General features: G+C 44.6%; 13 non-coding genes across 13 annotated transcripts; all 13 read left to right on the top strand.

Annotated features, from left to right (window-relative positions):
* Positions 1-29: 29 nt before the first annotated feature.
* Positions 30-110, top strand: TRNAS-CGA (transfer RNA serine (anticodon CGA)). Its single transcript has one exon. It is a non-coding gene; the product is annotated as a tRNA-Ser (tRNA).
* A 3669-nt stretch (positions 111-3779) lies between these two features.
* TRNAS-UGA (transfer RNA serine (anticodon UGA)) lies at positions 3780-3861 on the top strand. Its single transcript has one exon. It is a non-coding gene; the product is annotated as a tRNA-Ser (tRNA).
* A 1172-nt stretch (positions 3862-5033) lies between these two features.
* On the top strand, positions 5034-5115 carry TRNAS-UGA (transfer RNA serine (anticodon UGA)). Its single transcript has one exon. It is a non-coding gene; the product is annotated as a tRNA-Ser (tRNA).
* A 3891-nt stretch (positions 5116-9006) lies between these two features.
* TRNAA-UGC (transfer RNA alanine (anticodon UGC)) lies at positions 9007-9088 on the top strand. Its single transcript has one exon. It is a non-coding gene; the product is annotated as a tRNA-Ala (tRNA).
* A 543-nt stretch (positions 9089-9631) lies between these two features.
* TRNAS-UGA (transfer RNA serine (anticodon UGA)) lies at positions 9632-9713 on the top strand. The gene has a single exon. It is a non-coding gene; the product is annotated as a tRNA-Ser (tRNA).
* A 545-nt stretch (positions 9714-10258) lies between these two features.
* On the top strand, positions 10259-10340 carry TRNAS-UGA (transfer RNA serine (anticodon UGA)). Its single transcript has one exon. It is a non-coding gene; the product is annotated as a tRNA-Ser (tRNA).
* A 1229-nt stretch (positions 10341-11569) lies between these two features.
* TRNAS-CGA (transfer RNA serine (anticodon CGA)) lies at positions 11570-11651 on the top strand. The gene has a single exon. It is a non-coding gene; the product is annotated as a tRNA-Ser (tRNA).
* Positions 11652-13402: 1751 nt separating this feature from the next.
* Positions 13403-13484, top strand: TRNAS-UGA (transfer RNA serine (anticodon UGA)). The gene has a single exon. It is a non-coding gene; the product is annotated as a tRNA-Ser (tRNA).
* Positions 13485-14035: 551 nt separating this feature from the next.
* On the top strand, positions 14036-14117 carry TRNAS-CGA (transfer RNA serine (anticodon CGA)). The gene has a single exon. It is a non-coding gene; the product is annotated as a tRNA-Ser (tRNA).
* A 546-nt stretch (positions 14118-14663) lies between these two features.
* On the top strand, positions 14664-14745 carry TRNAS-UGA (transfer RNA serine (anticodon UGA)). The gene has a single exon. It is a non-coding gene; the product is annotated as a tRNA-Ser (tRNA).
* Positions 14746-17798: 3053 nt separating this feature from the next.
* Positions 17799-17880, top strand: TRNAL-CAA (transfer RNA leucine (anticodon CAA)). The gene has a single exon. It is a non-coding gene; the product is annotated as a tRNA-Leu (tRNA).
* A 1171-nt stretch (positions 17881-19051) lies between these two features.
* On the top strand, positions 19052-19133 carry TRNAS-UGA (transfer RNA serine (anticodon UGA)). The gene has a single exon. It is a non-coding gene; the product is annotated as a tRNA-Ser (tRNA).
* A 2881-nt stretch (positions 19134-22014) lies between these two features.
* Positions 22015-22096, top strand: TRNAS-CGA (transfer RNA serine (anticodon CGA)). Its single transcript has one exon. It is a non-coding gene; the product is annotated as a tRNA-Ser (tRNA).
* The last annotated feature ends 1071 nt before the right edge of the window (positions 22097-23167 follow it).

Below are 23167 nucleotides of genomic sequence, written 5' to 3'. Positions count from 1 at the left end.
TACGACAACAGTGACATCATACTCATGCAGCTGCGATGGCCGAGTGGTTAAGGCGTTGGACTCGAAATCCAATGGGGTTTCCCTGTGCAGGTCAAATCCTGCTTGCAGCGTAGTATGATTTTGCATGAACACCATTTGGTTTAGTTAAGGAAATGTTCACTTCTCGTTACGCAATTCTCATCAAGTCACAGAGTTAAATGGCAAAAACTCAAACTAGAGGTAAACATTGAAACTATTTCCACACCTAGGAAGTGTTTTAGAGAGCAGGTGGCTCGGAAGGGTTTGTAGTCTGGACCTATCCTGCCTGATCTAGACAAGTTACGAAAAGAGTAATTTTTTTTTATGAAGCATGTCTTGTTTAGGCTTTTGGACTCTTTCTGAGTACAATTAAGGGCCCGTTGCCACCGCCGTAATATAGGGAAACGAGGGCAGAAATGTGCAGTGATTGATTACCGCTCATCTGTGCCCTGTCACTCACATTGAGTGATGCGTATTGCTATTTTTATTAATTGTATGAAAGTATGCGAAATAAGTGAGGACAACAGGGCACTGCTGGTACGTGCCCCGTCCTTCCGTTACTATATTTTTTAGGTCTCGGCCTGACATCAGTAGCGCATGGCTCGTATACGACAACAGTGACATTATACTCATGCAGCTGCGATGGCTGAGTGGTTAAGGTGTTGGACTTGAAATCCAATGGAGTTTTCCCACGTAGGTTCGAATCCTGCTTGCAGCGTCATGAGTATTTGCATGAACACCATTTGGTTTAGTTAAGTAAATGTTCACTTCTCGTTACGCAATCCTCATCAAGTCACAGAGTTAAACGGCAAAAACTCAAACTAGATGTAAACATTGAGACAATTTCCACACCCAGGAAGTGTTTTAGAGAGCAGGTGGCTCAGAAGGGTTCGTAGTCTGGACCTGTCCTGCCTGATCTAGACATGTCATGAAAAGCGTACTTTTTTATGAAGGGTGTCTTGTTTAAGCTTTTGGACTCTTTCTGAGTACACTTAAGGGTCCGTTGCCACCGCCGTAATATAGGGAAACGAGGGTAGAAATGTGAAGTGATTGATTACCGCTCATCTGTGCCCTGTCACTCACTTTGAGTGATGCGTATTGCTATTTTTATTAATTGTATGGAAGCATTCAAAATAAGTGGGGGATACAGGGCACTGCTGGTACGTGCCCCGTCCTGCCGTTACTTTAATTTTTAGGTCTCGGCCGGACGTGAGAAGCGTATGGCTCGTATACGACAACAGTGACATCATACTCATGCAGCTGCGATGGCTGAGTGGTTAAGGCGTTGGATCAAAATCCAATATGGTTTCCCTGCACAGGTTCGAATCCTGCTTGTAGCGTAGTGTGATTTTGCATGAACACCATTTGGTTTAGTTAAGTAAATGTTCACTTCTCGTTACGCAATCCTCATCAAGTCACAGAGTTAAATGGAAAACACTCAAACTAGATGTAAACATTGAGACAATATCCACACCCAGGAAGTGTTTTAGAGAGCTGGTGGCTCGGAAGGGTTTGTAGTCTGGACCTGTCCTGCCTGTTCTAGACAAGTCATGAAAAGAGTACTTTTTTTTATGAAGCATGTCTTGTTTAGGCTTTTGGACTCTTTCTTAGTACACTTAAGGGCCCGTTACCACCGCCATAATATAGGGAAAAGTGGGTAGAAACATGCAGTGATTGATTACCACTCATCTGTGCCCTTTCACTCACTTTGAGTTATGCATGTTGCTATTTTTATTAATTGTATGAAAGCATGCAAAATAAGTGAGGACAACAGGGCACTGCTGGTACGTGCCCCGTCCTTCCGTTACTTTATTTTTTTGGTCTCGGCCTGATATGAGCAGAGCATGGCTCATATACGACAACAGTGACATCATACTCATGCAGCTGCGATGGCCCAGTGGTTAAGGCATTGGACTTGAAATCCAATGGGGTTTCTCTGTTCAGGTTCGAATCCTGCTTGCAGCGTAGTGTGATTTTGCATGAACACCATTTGGTTTAGTTAAGGAAATGTTCACTTCTCGTTACGCAATCCTCATCAAGTCACAGAGTTAAATGGCAAAAACTCAAACTAGAAGTAAACATTGAAACTATTTCCACACCTAGGACGTGTTTTAGAGAGCAGGTAGCTCGGAAGGGTTTGTAGTCTGGACCTATCCTGCCTGATCTAGACAAGTTACGAAAAGAGTATTTTTTTTTATGAAGCGTGTCTTGTTTAGGCTTTTGGACTCTTTCTGAGTACAATCAAGGGCCCGTTGCCACCACCGTAATATAGGGAAACGAGGGTAGAAATGTGCAGTGATTGATTACCGCTCATCTGTGCCCTGTCACTCACTTTGAGTGATGCGTATTGCTATTTTTATTAATTGTTTGAAAGTATGCGAAATAAGTGAGGACAACAGGGCACTGCTGGTACGTGCCCCGTCCTTCCGTTACTTTATTTTTTAGGTCTCGGCCTGACATAAGTAGCGCATGGCTCGTATACGACAACAGTGACATCATACTCATGCAGCTGCGATGGCCGAGTGGTTAAGGCGTTGGACTTGAAATCCAATGGGGTTTCCCCGCGTAGGTACGAATCCGGCTTGCAGCGTCATGAGATTTTGCATGAACACCATTTGGTTTAGTTAAGTAAATGTTCACTTCTTGTTACGCAATCCTCATCAAGTCACAGAGTTAAATGGCAAAAACTCAAACTAGATGTAAACATTGAAACTATTTCCACACCTAGGAAGTGTTTTAGAGAGCAGGTGGCTCGGAAGGGTTTGTAGTCTGGACCTATCCTGCCTGATCTAGACAAGTTACGAAAAGAGTAATTTTTTTTATGAAGCGTGTCTTGTTTAGGCTTTTGGACTCTTTCTGAGTACACTTAAGGGCCCGTTGCCACCGCCGTAATATAGGGAAACGAGGATAGAAATGTGCAGTGATTGATTACCGCTCATCTGTGCCCTGTCACTCATTTTGAGTGATGCATATTGCTATTTTTATTAATTGTATGAAAGTATGTGAAATAAGTGGGGACAACAGGGCACTACTGGTATGTGCCCCGTCCTTCCGTTACTTTATTTTTTAGGTCTCCACCTGACATGAGTAGCGCATGGCTCGTATACGACAACAGTGACATCATACTCACGCAGCTGTGATGGCAGAGTTGTTAAGGCGTTGGACTTGAAATCCAAAGGGGTTTCCCTGCGTAGGTTCGAATCCTGCTTGCAGCGGCATGAGATTTTGCATGAACACCATTTGGTTTAGTTAAGTAAATGTTCACTTCTCATTACGCAATCCTCATCAAGTCACAGAGTTAAACTGCAAAAACTCAAACTAGATGTAAACATTGAGACAATTTCCACACCCAGGAAGTGTTTTAGAGAGCAGGTGGCTCGGAAGGGTTCGTAGTCTGGACCTGTCCTGCATGATCTAGACAAGTCACGAAAAGAGTAATGATTTTTTTTATGAAGCGTGTCTTGTTTAGGCTTTTGGACTCTTTCTTAGTACACTTAAGGGCCCGTTACCACCGTCGTAATATAGGGAAAAGAGGGTAGAAATGCGCAGTGATTGATTACCGCTCATCTGTGCCCTGTCACTCACTTTGAGTGATGCGTATTGCTATTTTTATTAATTGTATGAAAGCATGCAAAATAAGTGAGGACAACAGGGCACTGCTGGTACGTGCCCCGTCCTTCTGTTACTTTATTTTTTATGTCTCATCCTGACGTGAGTAGTGCATGGCTCGTATACGACAACTGTGACATCATACTCACGCAGCTGCGATGGCCGAGTGGTTAAGGCGTTGGACTTGAAATCCAATGAGGTTTCCCTGCGTAGGTTCGAATCCTGCTTGCAGTGTCATTATGATTTTGCATGAACACCATTTGGTTTAGTTAAGTAAATGTTCACTTCTTGTTACGCAATCCTCATCAAGTCACAGAGTTAAACGGCAAAAACTCAAACTAGATGTAAACATTGAGACAATTTCCACACCCAGGAAGTGTTTTAGAGAGCAGGTGGCTCGGAAGGGTTCGTAGTCTGGACCTGTCCTGCATGATCTAGACAAGTCACGAAAAGAGTAATTATTTTTTTTATTAAGCGTGTCTTGTTTAGGCTTTTGGACTCTTTCTTAGTACACTTAAGGGCCCGTTACCACCGCCGTAATATAGGGAAAAGAGGGTAGAAATGCGCAATGATTGATTACCGCTCATCTGTGCCCTTTCACTCACTTTGAGTGATGCATGTTGCTATTTTTATTAATTGTATGAAAGCATGCAAAATAAGTGAGGACAACAGGGCACTGCTGGTACGTGCCCCGTCCTTCCGTTACTTTATTTTTTTGGTCTCGGCCTGACATGAGCAGAGCATGGCTCGTATACGACAACAGTGACATCATACTCATGCAGCTGCGATGGCCAAGTGGTTAAGGCTTTGGACTTGAAATCCAATGGGGTTTCCCTGCGCAGGTTTGAATCCTGCTTGCAGCTTAGTGTGATTTTGCATGAACACCATTTGGTTTAGTTAAGGAAATGTTCACTTCTCGTTACGCAATCCTCATCAAGTCACAGAGTTAAATGGCAAAAACTCAAACTAGATGTAAACCTTGAAACTATTTCCACACCTAGGAAGTGTTTTAGAGAGCAGGTGGCTCAGAAGGGTTTGTAGTCTGGACCTATCCTGCCTGATCTAGACAAGTTACGAAAAGAGTAATTTTTTTTATGAAGCGTGTCTTGTTTAGGCTTTTGGACTCTTTCTGAGTACAATTAAGGGCCCGTTGCCACCGCCGTAATATAGGGAAGCGAGGGTAGAAATGTGCAGTGATTGATTACCGCTCATCTGTGCCCTGTCACTCACGTTGAGTGATGCGTATTGCTATTTTTATTAATTGTATGAAAGTATGCGAAATAAGTGAGGACAACAGGGCACTGCTGGTACGTGCCCCGTCCTTCCGTTATTTTATTTTTTAGGTCTCGGCCTGACATGAGTAGCGCATGGCTCGTATACGACAACAGTGACATTATACTCATGCAGCTGCGATGGCTGAGTGGTTAAGGTGTTGGACTTGAAATCCAATGGGGTTTCCCTGCGTAGGTTCGAATCCTGCTTGCAGCGTCATGAGATTTTGTATGAACACCATTTGGTTTAGTTAAGTAAATGTTCACTTCTCGTTACGCAATCCTCATCAAGTCACAGAGTTAAACGGCAAAAACTCAAACTAGATGTAAACATTGAGACAATTTCCACACCCAGGAAGTGTTTTAGAGAGCAGGTGGCTCGGAAGGGTTCGTAGTCTGGACCTGTCCTGCCTGATCTAGACAAGTCATGAAAAGAGTACTTTTTTTTATGAAGCGTGTCTTGTTTAAGCTTTTGTACTCTTTCTGAGTACATTTAAGGGCCCGTTGCCACCGCCTTAATATAGGGAAACGAGGATAGAAATGTGCAGTGATTGATTACCGCTCATCTGTGCCCTGTCACTCACTTTGAGTGATGCGTATTGCTATTTTTATTAATTGTATGAAAGCATGCAAAATAAGTGAGGACAACAGGGCACTGCTGGAACGTGCCCCGTCCTTCCGTTACTTTATTTTTTAGGTCTCGGCCTGACATGAGTAGCGCATGGCTCGTATACGACAACAGTGACATCATACTCATGCAGCTGCGATGGCTGAGTCGTTAATGTGTTGGACTTGAAATCCAATGGGGTTTCCCCGCGTAGGTTCGAATCCTGCTTGCAGCGTCATGAGATTTTGCATGAGTACCATTTGGTTTAGTTAAGTAAATGTTCACTTCTCGTTACGCAATTGTAGGAAGGTGGCTACCTGACTATGGTGACCCCAGATTTTTTGCCTTGTGTTTAGCTGGTTTTCGACTTAGTTGGCCTGGTTCCCTGCTAATCAGGGCACCAGGCTATCTGCTCTCTCTGTAAAATGGATTCCATGTACCCTAGGTGCATAACTAGATTGGCTTGGGTCACCTTATCAGCCCCTGTACAGTGCACTATAGGTGCCCAGGGCATAGGTGCATCCAAGGCCTACCAGGGGCTGCAGCATATCTTTTGCCACCCCTGGCTGGCTATCTAAATTGACACAACTGGCTGATCACTCAGCTGGGGCAAGTGGGTGTAATCACCCCTTGCTTAGATATAGTATACCTATATCTAAACCTATATCTTGACACATATATAGCCTGTAAGCCACTCCTATGGAAGGCCTCATCAATCCTGGAGGCAGAGTGCGTGGTTTTATGTGAGATGGAGCTCTGGCATGAGCTGAGCCAGTCTGCAGCTGTCGGGAACAACTTCCTAAGCTGATCCGGGATAATGCCATACCATATACTCTTAAGCGCCTTATAATCCTCGCGGTTATATAGCAACTTTGGTTTGGCTTTATCAAAACATGTCGTGTAAGGTGTCATACGAATTGGAATACTACCCCCTCGCCAGTTCTGGCGACGGGGGTAGCATTCCACCCTTCTAGAGGGAGAAGACATGTTACTTTGCTGAAACGCGGTTGATTTAAAATGGATGCCCCTGCCACAGACACGGGTCTGGCCTCCTGCTGCTGACCGAAACTCGGCAGAGGAGGCCTGGACAAAGGGTTTCCTGTTGCAGGGCGGTGTTAAACCACCCCAGACAGGAGATAGTGGATTGTAGTAGGGAGGTTTCAAAGAAACCAGACACTGCCTGGGGAGCACAAGGCTGCCCCTTGCATAATCCGGCCAAACCGGTTCTGGGGCCTCCCAGCCCCTGTCCCAGCGCGGCCTGGATCAAAGGAAAGGGGTGTAACCACCCCCTTCCTGGGTCCCACCCATAGGAGGGGACCTAGCAGGATGTCCAGCCCACCAGATTCGAATAAGAGTGGGAGCAGTGCCAATGCAACTCAGATCATCCTGAAGAAACATAAGAAACGAATTCTGGACCCTTCGACTTTCTACTCAACGCAGAAGACTGAAGAATCTCCCTTGTGGTCAAGGAGTGACCACCCTGTGCAAACAGGCACCATCCAGCCCTCGACCCTTGCTTTGTTGCAGTTCCTGCCGGAACTTGAGCGACAGAGATCGACGAGATCAAGCTTGCCTGACTTCTACCTGCCCGATCCACAGTCCCTGCAGAGCTGAGACCAGTGGAGGCGACCGGAAGCATGGGGCACGCCATCTTGAAAAGGCCACTAGACGCTGACCGTGCAGCCCACGAGTGATCCTCGAAGCTGTGCACCGGGGTTTGAGAAGCCCCCACCCCGAGCTACACTTGCACCAAAGCTACCCCCTCCACACTCGACGAGTGCTGCGTGGGGCCCTTCTGCTTGTGGCGGCTCGACGCGTTGGACCGGTCACTTGCCAGCTGGCTTGTGGCCCCTGTGCCGACGAAAACCAAAATACGACTTGCTTTTCTGGTTGCTCCAGATCTGCACCAGCTCCTGTAAAAAGGAGCCCCCACTCTGACCCTCCTGGTTCGAGTGATAAGCAATCTCCCGGTTCCGCGTGGATTGCTTTTGCCAAGTGCTGTTTGCTGCAATCTTGAAGCCGACGGTGCTGACGGCGAGAGCCTACGTGGGACAGATCGTGACCTGCTCCTGGACGTCGCAGATGCCCCAGAGCCCACGTGACAGCGGAGAGAAGCCTATCAACAACCACCTGATTGCGCCCGACATTGCCTGGTTCCGTCCTGGTTCCACCCTGGTCACTGCTGAGTGACCCAGACTCTGTCCCCTCTGCTTTCAGGTACTTTTCTACTTCGATCCACCCTTGGATCGCACCAGACACTTCTGCTTCACATCGCCTGCAGCTGCAACAGCTCCAAGCACCAAGAGCCTGCGTGTCAAGACCCGACGCCACTTCGACCCTGTGCACCCACGGCCTGTGGGTGAGGTAACATTGCAACGCCGGTGTTCCCACACTGGTACACACCTCTAGGGTCTGTGTCTAAAGTTTTGTTCCTCTAGGTTCAGCGGAAGTATCTTTTAATTCACTTTATCTAACTTTTACGCACCATTGACATTGCATTGGTGCGAGACGCACTTTCCGTGCTGCACCCGTCTCCTGTGGGCTACTCCCGACTTCAGCATTGCTAGTCCTGACTGCTCCCAGCGAATCTCTAGGCCCTAGGCCTAACCACTGTTCGATAAGTGTTCCTTATACCACTTTTTTAGTATATGGTTTGAGTGGCCACCCGCCCTCATCCATAATTGTGCAACTTCATATGTTTTACTGTGCTTTTGATTTAACGCTTGTGCCCCTTTCCTCATAAAGAGTACTGGGGAGTAATTTAGAAATAAATACATATATTTTTACAATATATACTTGTGTGGTGTCCTTTCATTTGATTACAGGATTGTATGTGGTAAAACAGCTCGCTTAACACGACCTCTTAAGTTAAGCCTTTAAGGCTGCTTAGTCCATGCTACCACTAGGATAGCTTGTCTAACAAGGTTGACTTACAACCAGACATCTTTGGGGTTTGTTTGGACTGTTACCAAGTGGTTCCAGAATTGGAAACACTACCTAACAGGCCAACTTCTCACAGCAATCCTCATCAAGTCACAGAGTTAAACGGCAAAAACTCAAACTAGATGCAAACATTGAGACAATTTCAACACCCAGGAAGTGTTTTAGAGAGCAGGTGGCTCGGAAGGGTTCGTAGTCTGGACCTGTCCTGCCTGATCTAGACAAGTCATGAAAAGAGTACTTTTTTTTATGAAGCGTGTCTTGTTTAAGCTTTTGGACTCTTTCTGAGTACACTTAAGGGCCTGTTGACACCGCCGTAATATAGGGAAACGAGGATAGAAATGTGCAGTGATTGATTACCGCTCATCTGTGCCCTGTCACTCACTTTGAGTGATGCGTATTGCTATTTTTATTAATTGTATGAAAGCATGCAAAATAAGTGAGGACAACAGGGCACTGCTGGTACGTGCCCCGTCCTTCTGTTACTTTATTTTTTATGTCTCGGCCTGACGTGAGTAGTGCATGGCTCGTATACGAAAACTGTGACATCATATTCATGCAGCTGCGATGGCCGAGTGGTTAAGGCGTTGGACTTGCAATCCAATGGAGTTTCCCCGCGTAGGTTCGAATCCTGCTTGCAGCGTCATGAGGTTTTGCATGAACACCATTTGGTTTAGTTAAGTAAATGTTCACTTCTCGTTACGCAATCCTCATCAAGTCACATAGTTAAATGGAAAAAACTCAAACTAGATGTACACATTGAGACAATTTCCACACCCAGGAAGTGTTTGAGAGAGCTGGTGGCTCGGAAGGGTTTATAGTCTGGACCTGTCCTGCCTGATCTAGACAAGTCATGAAAAGAGTCCTTTTTTTTATGAAGCATGTCTTGTTTAGGCTTTTGGACTCTTTCTTAGTACACTTAAGGGCCCGTTACCACCGCCGTAATATAGGGAAAAGTTGGTAGAAACATGCAGTGATTGATTACCACTCATCTGTGCCCTTTCACTCACTTTGAGTGATGCATGTTGCTATTTTTATTAATTGTATGAAAGCATGCAAAATAAGTGAGGACAACAGGGCACTGCTGGTACGTGCCCCGTCCTTCCGTTACTTTATTTTTTTGGTCTCAGCCTGACATGAGCAGAACATGGCTCGTATACGACAACAGTGACGTCATACTCATGCAGCTGCGATGGCCGAGTGGTTAAGGCGTTGGACTTGAAATCCAGTGGGGTTTCCCCGCGTAGGTTCGAATCCTGCTTGCAGCGTTATGAGATTTTGCATGAACACCATTTGGTTTAGTTAAGTAAATGTTCACTTCTTGTTACGCAATCCTCATCAAGTCACAGAGTTAAATGGAAAAAACTCAAACTAGATGTAAACATTGAGACAATTTCCACACCCAGGAAGTGTTTTAGAGAGCAAGTGCCTCGGAAGGGTTTGTAGTCTGGACCTGTCCTGCATGATCTAGACAAGTCACGAAAAGAGTAATTATTTTTTTATGAAGCGTGTCTTGTTTAGGCTTTTAGACTCTGTCTTAGTACACTTAAGGGCCCGTTACCACAGCCGTAATATAGGGAAAAGAGGGTAGACATGCGCAGTGATTGATTACCACTCATCTCTGCCCTTTCACTCACTTTGAGTGATGCATGTTGCTATTTTTATTAATTGTATGAAAGCATGCAAAATAAGTGAGGACAACAGGGCACTGCTGGTACGTGCCCCGTCCTTCTGTTACTTTATTTTTTATGTCTCAGCCTGACGTGAGTAGTGCATGGCTCGTATACGAAAACTGTGACATCATATTCACGCAGCTGCGATGGCCGAGTGGTTAAGGCGTTGGACTTGAAATCAAATGGAGTTTCTCCGCGTAGGTTCAAATCCTGCTTGCAGCGTCATGAGATTTTGCATGAACACCATTTGGTTTAGTTAAGGGCCCGTTGCCACCGCCGTAATATAGGGAAACGAGGGTAGAAATGTGCAGTGATTGATTACCGCTCATCTATGCCCTGTCACTCACTTTGAGTGATGCGTATTGCTATTTTTATTAATTGTATGAAAGCATGCAAAATAAGTGAGGACAACAGGGCACTGCTGGTACGTGCCCCGTCCTTCTGTTACTTTATTTTTTATGTCTCGGCCTGACGTGAGTAGTGAATGGCTCGTATACGACAACGTTGACATCATACTCGCGCAGCTGCGATGGCCGAGTGGTTAAGGCGTTGGACTTGAAATCCAATGGGGTTTCCATGCGTAGGTTTGAATCCTACTTGCAGCGTCATCAGATTTTGCATGAACACCATTTGGTTTAGTTAAGTAAATGTTCACTTCTCGTTACGCAATCCTCATCAAGTCACAGAGTTAAATGGAAAAAACTCAAACTAGATGTAAACATTGAGACAATTTCCACACCCAGGAAGTGTTTCTGAGAGCTGGTGGCTCGGAAGGGTTTGTAGTCTGAACCTGTCCTGACTGATCTAGACAAGTCATGAAAAGAGTACTTTTTTATGAAGCATGTCTTGTTTAGGCTTTTGGACTCTTTCTTAGTACACTTAAGGGCCCGTTACCACCGCTGTAATATAGGGAAAATTGGGTAGAAACATGCAGTGATTGATTACCACTCATCTGTGCCCTTTCACTCACTTTGAGTGATGCATTTTGCTATTTTTATTAATTGTATGAAAGCCTGCAAAATAAGTGAGGACAACAGGGCACTGCTGGTACGTGCCCCGTCCTTCCGTTACTTTATTTTCTTGGTCTCGGCCTGACAAGAGCAGAGCATGGCTCGTATACGACAACAGTGACATCACACTCATGCAGCTGCGATGGCCGAGTGGTGGACTCTTTCTTAGTACACTTAAGGGCCCGTTACCAACGCCGTAATATAGGGAAAAGAGGGTAGAAATGCGCAGTGATTGATTACCGCTCATCTGTGCCCTTTCACTCACTTTGAGTGATGCATGTTGCTATTTTTATTAATTGTATGAAAGCATGCAAAATAAGTGAGGACAACAGGGCACTGCTGGTACGTGCCCCGTCCTTCCGTTACTTTATTTTTTTGGTCTCGGCCTGACATGAGCAGAGCATGGCTCGTATACGACAACAGTGACATCATACTCATGCAGCTGCGATGGCCTAGTGGTTAAGGCGTTGGACTCGAAATCCAATGGGGTTTCCCTGCGCAGGTTTGAATCCTGCTTGCAGGGTAGTGTGATTTTGCATGAACACCATTTGGTTTAGTTAAGGAAATGTTCACTTCTCGTTACGCAATCCTCATCAAGTCACAGAGTTAAATGGCAAAAACTCAAACTAGATGTAAACATTGAAACTATTTCCACACCTAGGAAGTGTTTAAGAGAGCAGGTGGCTCGGAAGGAATCGTAGTCTGGACCTGTCCTGCCTGATCTAGACAAGTCATGAAAAGAGTACTTTTTTTATGAAGCGTGTCTTGTTTAAGCTTTTGGACTCGTTCTGAGTACACTTAAGGGCCCATTGCCACCGCCGTAATATAGGGAAACGAGGATAGAAATGTGCAGTGATTGATTACCGCTCATCTGTGCCCTGTCACTCACTTTGTGTGATGCATATTGCTATTTTTATTAATTGTATGAAAGTATGCGAAATAAGTGAGGACAACAGGGCACTGCTGGTACGTGCCCCGTCCTTTTGTTACTTTATTTTTTAGGTCTCGGCCTGATATGAGTAGCGCATGGCTCGTATACGACAACAGTGAAATCATACTCATGCAGCTGCGATGGCTGAGTGCTTAAGGTGTTGGACTTGAAATCCAATGGGGTTTTGCCGCGTAGGTTCGAATCCTGCTTGCAGCTTTATGAGATTTTGCATGAACACCATTTGGTTTAGTTAAGTAAATGTTCACTTCTCGTTACGCAATCCTCATCAAGTCACAGAGTTAAACGGCAAAAACTCAAACTAGATGTAAACATTGAGACAATTTCCACACCTAGGAAGTGTTAAAGAGAGCAGGTGGCTCGGAAGGAATCGTAGTCTGGACCTGTCCTGCCTGATCTAGACAAGTCATGAAAAGAGTACTTTTTTTATGAAGCGTGTCTTGTTTAAGCTTTTGGACTCTTTCTGAGTACACTTAAGGGCCCATTGCCACCGCCGTAATATAGGGAAATGAGGATAGAAATGTGCAGTGATTGATTACCGCTCATCTGTGCCCTGTCACTCACTTTGTGTGATGCATATTGCTATTTTTATTAATTGTATGAAAGTATGCGAAATAAGTGAGGACAACAGGGCACTGCTGGTACGTGCCCCGTCCTTCTGTTACTTTACTTTTTAGGTCTCGGCCTGACATGAGTAGCGCATGGCTCGTCGACAACAGTGACATCATACTCATGCAGCTGCGATGGCTGAGTGGTTAAGGTGTTGGACTTGAAATCCAATGGGGTTTCCCCATGTAGGTTCGAATCCTGCTTGCAGCGTCATGAGATTTTGCATGAACACCATTTGGTTTACTTAAGTAAATGTTCACTTCTCGTTACGCAATCCTCATCAAGTCACAGAGTTAAACGGCAAAAACTCAAACTAGATGTAAACATTGAGACAATTTCCACACCCAGGAAGTGATTTAGAGAGCAGGTGGCTCGGAAGGGTTTGTAGTCTGGACCTATCCTGCCTGAAGCGTGTCTTGTTTAGGCTTTTGGACTCTTTCTGAGTACAATTAAGGGCCCGTTGCCACCGCCGTAATATAGGGAAACGAGGGTAGAAATGTGCAGAGATTGATTACCGCTCATCTGTGCCCTGTCACTCACTTTGTGTGATGCGTATTGCTATTTTTATTAATTGTGTGAAAGTATGCGAAATAAGTGAGGACAACAGGGCACTGCTGGTACGTGCCCCGTCCATCTGTTACTTTATTTTTTAGGTCTCGGCCTGACATGAGTAGCGCATGGCTCGTATACGACAACAGTGACATCATACTCATGCAGCTGCGATGGCTGAGTGGTTAAGGTGTTGGACTTGAAATCCAATGGGGTTTCCCCGCGTAGGTTCGAATCCTGCTTGCAGCTTTATGAGATTTTGCATGAACACCATTTGGTTTAGTTAAGTAAATGTTCACTTCTCGTTACGCAATCCTCATCAAGTCACAGAGTTAAACGGCAAAAACTCAAACTAGATGTAAACATTGAGACAATTTCTACACCCAGGAAGTGTTTTAGAGAGCAGGTGCCTCGGAAGGGTTCGTAGTCTGGACCTGTCCTGCATGATCTAGACAAGTCACGAAAAGAGTAATTATTTTTTTTATGAAGCGTGTCTTGTTTAGGCTTTTGGACTCTTTCTTAGTACACTTAAGGGCCCGGCCCGTTACCACCGCCGTAATATAGGGAAAAGAGGGTAGAAATGCGCAGTGATTGATTACCGCTCATCTGTGCCCTGACCCTCACTTTGAGTGATGCTTGTTGCTATTTTTATTAATTGTATGAAAGCATTCAAAATAAGTGGGGGATACAGGGCACTGCTGGTACGTGCCCCGTCCTGCCGTAACTTTAATTTTTAGGTCTCGGCCTGACGTGAGCAGCGTATGGCTCGTATACGACAACAGTGACATCATACTCATGCAGCTGCGATGGCTAAGTGGTTAAGGCGTTGGACTCGAAATCCAATCGGGTTTCCCCGCGTAGGTTCGAATCCTGCTTGAAGCGGCATGAGATTTTGCATGAACACCATTTGGTTAAGTTAAGTAAATGTTCACTTCTCATTACGCAATCCTCATCAAGTCACAGAGTTAAACGGCAAAAACTCAAACTAGATGTAAACATTGAGACAATTTCCACACCCAGGAAGTGTTTTAGAGAGCAGGTGCCTCGGAAGGGTTCGTAGTCTGGACCTGTCCTGCATGATCTAGACAAGTCACGAAAAGAGTAATTATTTTTTTTATGAAGCGTGTCTTGTTTAGGCTTTTGGACTCTTTCTGAGTACAATTAAGGGCCCGTTGCCACCGCCGTAATATAGGGAAACGAGGGTAGAAATGTGCAGAGATTGATTACCGCTCATCTGTGCCCTGTCACTCACTTTGTGTGATGCGTATTGCTATTTTTATTAATTGTGTGAAAGTATGCGAAATAAGTGAGGACAACAGGGCACTGCTGGTACGTGCCCCGTCCATCTGTTACTTTATTTTTTAGGTCTCGGCCTGACATGAGTAGCGCATGGCTCGTATACGACAACAGTGACATCATACTCATGCAGCTGCGATGGCCGAGTGGTTAAGGTGTTGGACTTGAAATCCAATGGGGTTTCCCCGCGTAGGTTCGAATCCTGCTTGCAGCTTTATGAGATTTTGCATGAACACCATTTGGTTTAGTTAAGTAAATGTTCACTTCTCGTTACTCAATCCTCATCAAGTCACAGAGTTAAACGGCAAAAACTCAAACTAGATGTAAACATTGAGACAATTTCCACACCCAGGAAGTGTTTTAGAGAGTAGGTGCCTTGGAAGGGTTCGTAGTCTGGACCTGTCCTGCATGATCTAGACAAGTCACGAAAAGAGTAATTATTTTTTTTATGAAGCGTGTCTTGTTTAGGCTTTTGGACTCTTTCTTAGTACACTTAAGGGCCCGGCCCGTTACCACCGCCGTAATATAGGGAAAAGAGGGTAGAAATGCGCAGTGATTGATTACCGCTCATCTGTGCCCTGACCCTCACTTTGAGTGATGCTTGTTGCTATTTTTATTAATTGTATGAAAGCATTCAAAATAAGTGGGGGATACAGGGCACTGCTGGTACGTGCCCCGTCCTGCCGTTACTTTAATTTTTAGGTCTCGGCCTGACGTGAGCAGCGTATGGCTCGTATACGACAACAGTGACATCATACTCATGCAGCTGCGATGGCTAAGTGGTTAAGGCGTTGGACTTGAAATCCAATCGGGTTTCCCCGCGTAGGTTCGAATCCTGCTTGCAGCGGCAAGAGATTTTGCATGAACACCATTTGGTTAAGTTAAGTAAATGTTCACTTCTCATTACGCAATCCTCATCAAGTCACAGAGTTAAACGGCAAAAACTCAAACTAGATGTAAACATTGAGACAATTTCCACACCCAGGAAGTGTTTTAGAGAGCAGGTGCCTCGGAAGGGTTCGTAGTCTGGACCTGTCCTGCATGATCTAGACAAGTCACGAAAAGAGTAATTATTTTTTTTATGAAGCGTGTCTTGTTTAGGCTTTTGGACTCTTTCTGAGTACAATTAAGGGCCCGTTGCCACCGCCGTAATATAGGGAAACGAGGGTAGAAATGTGCAGAGATTGATTACCGCTCATCTGTGCCCTGTCACTCACTTTGTGTGATGCGTATTGCTATTTTTATTAATTGTGTGAAAGTATGCGAAATAAGTGAGGACAACAGGGCACTGCTGGTACGTGCCCCATCCATCTGTTACTTTATTTTTTAGGTCTCGGTCTGACATGAGTAGCGCATGGCTCGTATACGACAACAGTGACATCATACTCATGCAGCTGCTATGGCTGAGTGGTTAAGGTGTTGGACTTGAAATCCAATGGGGTTTCCCCGCCTAGGTTCGAATCTTGCTTGCAGCTTTATGAGATTTTGCATGAACACCATTTGGTTTAGTTAAGTAAATGTTCACTTCTCGTTACGCAATCCTCATCAAGTCACAGAGTTAAACCGCAAAAACTCAAACTAGATGTAAACATTGAGACAATTTCCACACCCAGGAAGTGCTTTAGAGAGCAGGTGGCTCGGAAGGGTTCGTAGTCTGGACCTGTCCTGCCTGATCTAGACAAGTCATGAAAAGAGTACTTTTTTTTATGAAGCGTGTCTTGTTTAAGCTTTTGGACTCTTTCTGAGTACACTTAAGGGCCCGTTGCCACCGCCGTAATATAGGGAAACGAGGATAGAAATGTGCAGTGATTGATTACCGCTCATCTGTGCCCTGTCACTCATTTTGAGTGATGCATATTGCTATTTTTATTAATTGTATGAAAGTATGCGAAATAAGTGAGGACAACAGGGCACTGCTGGTATGTGCCCCGTCCATCTGTTACTTTATTTTTTAGGTCTCGGCCTGACATGAGTAGCGCATGGCTCGTATACGACAACAGTGACATCATACTCATGCAGCTGCGATGGCTGAGTGGTTAAGGTGTTGGACTTGAAATCCAATGGGGTTTCCTCGCGTAGGTTCGAATCCTGCTTGCAGCTTTATGAGATTTTGTATGAACACCATTTGGTTTAGTTAAGTAAATGTTCACTTCTCATTACGCAATCCTCATCAAGTCACAGAGTTAAACTGCAAAAACTCAAACTAGATGTAAACATTGAGACAATTTCCACACCCAGGAAGTGTTTTAGAGAGCAGGTGGCTCGGAAGGGTTCGTAGTCTGGACCTGTCCTGCCTGATCTAGACAAGTCATGAAAAGAGTACTTTTTTTATGAAGCGTGTCTTGTTTAAGCTTTTGGACTCTTTCTGAGTACACTTAAGGGCCCGTTGCCACCACCGTAATATAGGGATACGAGGATAGAAATGTGCAGTGATTGATTATCGCTCATCTGTGCCCTGTCACTCACTTTGAGTGATGCGTATTGCTATTTTTATTAATTGTATGAAAGCATGCAAAATAAGTGAGGACAACAGGGCACTGCTGGTACGTGCCCCGTCCTTCTGTTACTTTATTTTTTATGTCTCGGCCTGAAGTGAGCAGCGTATGGCTCGTATACGACAACTGTGACATCATACTCACGCAGCTGTGATGGCCGAGTGGTCAAGGCGTTGGACTCGAAATCCAATCTGGTTTCCCTGCGCAGGTTTGAATCCTTCTTGCAGCGTAGTGTGATTTTGCATGAACACCATTTGGTTTAGTTAAGTAAATGTTCACTTCTCGTTACGCAATCCTCATCAAGTCACAGAGTTAAATGGAAAAAACTCAAACTAGATGTAAACTTTGAGACAATTTCCACACCCAGGAAGTGTTTTAGAGAGATGGTGGCTCGGAAGGGTTTGTAGTCTGAACCTGTCCTGCCTGATCTAGACAAGTCATGAAAAGAGTACTTTATTTTATGAAGCATGTCTTGTTTAGGCTTTTGGACTCTTTCCTAGTACACTTAACGGCCCGTTACCACCGCCGTAATATAGGGAAAAGTGGGTAGAAACATGCAGTGATTGATTACCGCTCATCTGTGCCCTTTCACTCACTTTGAGTGATGCATGTTGCTATTTTTATTAATTGTATGAAAGCATGCAAAATAAGTGAGGACAACAGGGCACTGCTGGTACGTGCCCCGTCCTTCCGTTACTTTATTTTTTTGGTCTCGGCCTGACATGAGCAGAGCATGGCTCGTATACGACAATAGTGACATCATACTCATGCAGCTGCGATGGCCGAGTGGTTAAGGCGTTGGACTCAAAATCCAATCGGGTTTTCCTGCGCAGGTTCGAATCCTGCTTTCAGCGTAGTGTGATTTTGCATGAACACCATTTGGTTTAGTTAAGGAAATGTTCACTTCTCGTTACGCAATCCTCATCAAGTCACAGAGTTAAACTGCAAAAACTCGAACTAGATGTAAACATTGAGACAATTTCTACACCCAGGAAGTATTTTAGAGAGTAGGTGGCTCGGAAGGGTTCGTAGTCTGGACCTGTCCTGCCTGATCTAGACAAGTCATGAAAAGAGTACTTTTTTTTATGAAGCGTGTCTTGTTTAAGCTTTTGGACTCTTTCTGAGTACACTTAAGGGCCCGTTGCCACCGCCGTAATATAGGGAAACGAGGATAGAAATGTGCAGTGATTGATTACCGCTCATCTGTGCCCTGTCACTCATTTTGAGTGATGCATATTGCTATTTTTATTAATTGTATGAAAGTATGCGAAATAAGTGAGGACAACAGGGCACTGCTGGTATGTGCCCCGTCCTTCCGTTACTTTATTTTTTAGGTCTCCACCTGACATGAGTAGCGCATGGCTCGTATACGACAACAGTGACATCCTACTCACGCAGCTGGGATGGCCGAGTGGTTATGGCGTTGGACTTGAAATCCAATGGGGTTTCCCCAACTAGGTTCGAATCCTGCTTGCAGCGGCATGAGATTTTGCATGAACACCATTTGGTTAAGTTAAGTAAATGTTCACTTCTCATTTTGCAATCCTCATCAAGTCACAGAGTTAAACGGCAAAAACTCAAACTAGATGAAAACATTGACACAATTTCCACACCCAGGAAGTGTTTTAGAGAGCAGGTGCCTCGGAAGGGTTCGTAGTCTGGACCTGTCCTGCATGATCTAGACAAGTCACGAAAAGAGTAATTATTTTTTTTATGAAGCGTGTCTTGTTTAGGCTTTTGGACTCTTTCTGAGTACAATTAAGGGCCCGTTGCCACCGCCGTAATATAGGGAAACGAGGGTAGAAATGTGCAGAGATTGATTACCGCTCATCTGTGCCCTGTCACTCACTTTGTGTGATGCGTATTGCTATTTTTATTAATTGTGTGAAAGTATGCGAAATAAGTGAGGACAACAGGGCACTGCTGGTACGTGCCCCGTCCATCTGTTACTTTATTTTTTAGGTCTCGGCCTGACATGAGTAGCGCATGGCTCGTATACGACAACAGTGACATCATTCTCATGCAGCTGCGGTGGCCGAGTGGTTAAGGTGTTGGACTTGAAATCCAATGGGGTTTCCCCGCGTAGGTTCGAATCCTGCTTGCAGCTTTATGAGATTTTGCATGAACACCATTTGGTTTAGTTAAGTAAATGTTCACTTCTCGTTACGCAATCCTCATCAAGTCACAGAGTTAAACGGCAAAAACTCAAACTAGATGTAAACATTGAGACAATTTCCACACCCAGGAAGTGTTTTAGAGAGTAGGTGCCTTGGAAGGGTTCGTAGTCTGGACCTGTCCTGCATGATCTAGACAAGTCACGAAAAGAGTAATTATTTTTTTTATGAAGCGTGTCTTGTTTAGGCTTTTGGACTCTTTCTTAGTACACTTAAGGGCCCGGCCCGTTACCACCGCCGTAATATAGGGAAAAGAGGGTAGAAATGCGCAGTGATTGATTACCGCTCATCTGTGCCCTGACCCTCACTTTGAGTGATGCTTGTTGCTATTTTTATTAATTGTATGAAAGCATTCAAAATAAGTGGGGGATACAGGGCACTGCTGGTACGTGCCCCGTCCTGCCGTTACTTTAATTTTTAGGTCTCGGCCTGACGTGAGCAGCGTATGGCTCGTATACGACAACAGTGACTTCATACTCATGCAGCTGCGATGGTTAAGTGGTTAAGGCGTTGGACTTGAAATCCAATCGGGTTTCCCCGCGTAGGTTCGAATCCTGCTTGCAGCGGCAAGAGATTTTGCATGAACACCATTTGGTTAAGTTAAGTAAATGTTCACTTCTCATTACGCAATCCTCATCAAGTCACAGAGTTAAACGGCAAAAACTCAAACTAGATGTAAACATTGAGACAATTTCCACACCCAGGAAGTGTTTTAGAGAGCAGGTGCCTCGGAAGGGTTCGTAGTCTGGACCTGTCCTGCCTGATCTAGACAAGTCATGAAAAGAGTACTTTTTTTTATGAAGCGTGTCTTGTTTAAGCTTTTGGACTCTTTCTGAGTACACTTAAGGGCCCGTTGCCACCGCCGTAATATAGGGATACGAGGATAGAAATGTGCAGTTATTGATTACCGCTCATCTGTGCCCTGTCACTCACTTTGAGTGATGCGTATTGCTATTTTTATTAATTGTATGAAAGCATGCAAAATAAGTGAGGACAACAGGGGACTGCTGGTACGTGCCCCGTCCTTCTGTTACTTTATTTTTTATGTCTCGGCCTGACGTGAGTAGTGCATGGCTCGTATTCGACAACTGTGACATCATACTCACGCAGCTGCGATGGGCGAGTGGTTAAGGCGTTGGACTTGAAATCCAATGGGGTTTCCCCGTGTAGGTTCGAATCCTGCTTGCAGCGTCATGAGATTTTGCATGAACACCATTTGGTTTAGTTAAGTAAATGTTCACTTCTTGTTACGCAATCCTCATCAAGTCACAGAGTTAAATGGCAAAAACTCAAACTAGATGTAAACATTGAAACTATATCCACACCTAGGAAGTGTTTTAGAGAGCAGGTGGCTCGGAAGGGTTTGTAGTCTGGACCTATCCTGCCTGATCTAGACAAGTTACGAAAAGAGTAATTTTTTTTTTATGAAGCGTGTCTTGTTTAGGCTTTTGGACTCTTTCTGAGTACAATTAAGGGCCCGTTGCCACCGCCGTAATATAGGGAAACAAGAGTAGAAATGTGCAGAGATTGATTACCGCTCATCTGTGCCCTGTCACTCACGTTGTGTGATGCGTATTGCTATTTTTATTAATTGTATGAAAGTATGCGAAATAAGTGAGGACAACAGGGCACTGCTGGTACGTGCCCCGTCCTTCTGTTACTTTACTTTTTAGGTCTCGGCCTGACATGAGTAGCGCATGGCTCGTATACGACAACAGTGACATCATACTCACGTAGCTGCGATGGCTGAGTGGTTAAGGTGTTGGACTTGAAACCCAATGGGGTTTCACCGTGAATGTTCGAATCCTGCTTGCAGCGTCATGAGATTTTGCATGAACACCATTTAGTTTAGTTAAGTAAATGTTCACTTCTTGTTACGCAATCCTCATCAAGTCACAGAGTTAAACGGCAAAAACTCAAACTAGATGTAAACATTGAGACAATTTCCACACCCAGGAAGAGGGTAGAAATGCGCAGTGATTGATTACCGCTCATCTGTGCCCTGAACCTCACTTTGAGTGATGCTTGTTGCTATTTTTATTAATTGTATGAAAGCATTCAAAATAAGTGGGGGATACAGGGCACTGCTGGTACGTGCCCCGTCCTGCCGTAACTTTAATTTTTAGGTCTCGGCCTGACGTGAGCAGCGTATGGCACGTATACGACAACAGTGACATCATACTCATGCAGCTGCGATGGCTAAGTGGTTAAGGCCTTGGACTCGAAATCCAATCGGGTTTCCCCGCGTAGGTTTGAATCCTGCTTGAAGCGGCATGAGATTTTGCATGAACACCATTTGGTTTAGTTAAGTAAATGTTCACTTCTCGTTACGCAATCCTCATCAAGTCACAGAGTTAAATGGAAAAAACTCAAACTAGATGTAAACATTGAGACAATTTCCACACCCAGGAAGTGTTTTAGAGAGCTGGTGGCTCGGAAGGGTTTGTAGTCTGAACCTGTCCTGCCTGATCTAGACAAGTCATGAAAAGAGTACTTTTTTTTATGAAGCATGTTTTGTTTAGGCTTTTGGACTCTTTCTTAGTACACTTAAGGGCCCGTTACCACAGCCGTAATATAGGGAAAAGTGGGTAGAAACATACAGTGATTGATTACCACTCATCTGTGCCCTTTCACTCACTTTGAGTGATGCATGTTGCTAATTTTATTAATTGTATGAAAGCATGCGAAATAAGTGAGGACAACAGGGCACTGCTGGTACGTGCCCCGTCCTTCCGTTACTTTATTTTTTTGGTCTCGGCCTGACATGAGCAGAGCATGGCTCGTATACGACAATAGTGACATCATACTCATGCAGCTGCGATGGCTGAGTGGGTAAGGCGTTGGACTCGAAGTCCAATGGGGTTTCCCTGTGCAGGTTCGAATCCTGCTTGCAGCGTAGTGTGATTTTGCATGAACACCATTTGGTTTAGTTAAGGAAATGTTCACTTCTCGTTACGCAATCCTCATCAAGTCACAGAGTTAAATGGCAAAAACTCAAACTAGATGTAAACATTGAAACTATTTCCACACCTAGGAAGTGTTTTAGAGAGCAGGTGGCTCGGAAGGGTTTGTAGTCAGGACCTATCCTGCCTGATCTAGACAAGTTATGAAAAGAGTAATTTTTTTTTATGAAGCGTGTCCTGTTTAGGCTTTTGGACTCTTTCTGAGTACAATTAGGGGCCTGTTGCCACCGCCGTAATATAGGGAAAAGAGGGTAGAAATGTGCAGAGATTGATTACCGCTCATCTGTCCCCTGTCACTCACTTTGTGTGATGCGTATTGCTATTTTTATTAATTGTGTGAAAGTATGCGAAATAAGTGAGGACAACAGGGCACTGCTGGTACGTGCCCCGTCCATCTGTTACTTTATTTTTTAGGTCTCGGCCTGACATGAGTAGCGCATATCTCGTATACGACAACAGTGACATTATACTCATGCAGCTGCGATGGCTGAGTGGTTAAGGTGTTGGACTTGAAATCCAAGGGGGTTTCCCCGCGTAGGTTGGAATCCTGCTTGCAGCTTTATGAGATTTTGCATGAACACCATTTGATTTAGTTAAGTAAATGTTCACTTCTCGTTACGCAATCCTCATCAAGTCACAGAGTTAAACGGCAAAAACTCAAACTAGATGTAAACATTGAGACAATTTCCACACCCAGGAAGTGTTTTAGAGAGCAGGTGGCTCGGAAGGGTTCGTAGTCTGGACCTGTCCTGCCTGATCTAGACAAGTCATGAAAAGAGTACTTTTTTTTATGAAGCGTGTCTTGTTTAAGCTTTTAGACTCTTTCTGAGTACACTTAAGGGCCCGTTGCCACCGCCGTAATATAGGGAAACGAGGATAGAAATGTGCTGTGATTGATTACCGCTCATCTGTGCCCTGTCACTCATTTTGAGTGATGCATATTCCTATTTTTATTAATTGTATGAAAGTATGCGAAATAAGTGAGGACAACAGGGCACTGCTGG

The sequence above is a fragment of the Lissotriton vulgaris genome, chromosome 11 (assembly GCF_964263255.1).
Source record: "Lissotriton vulgaris chromosome 11, aLisVul1.2, whole genome shotgun sequence".
Lineage (NCBI taxonomy): Eukaryota > Metazoa > Chordata > Amphibia > Caudata > Salamandridae > Lissotriton > Lissotriton vulgaris.
The sequence above is the reverse complement of the archived record's forward strand: the minus strand, read 5'-3'. Positions and strand labels throughout refer to the sequence as shown.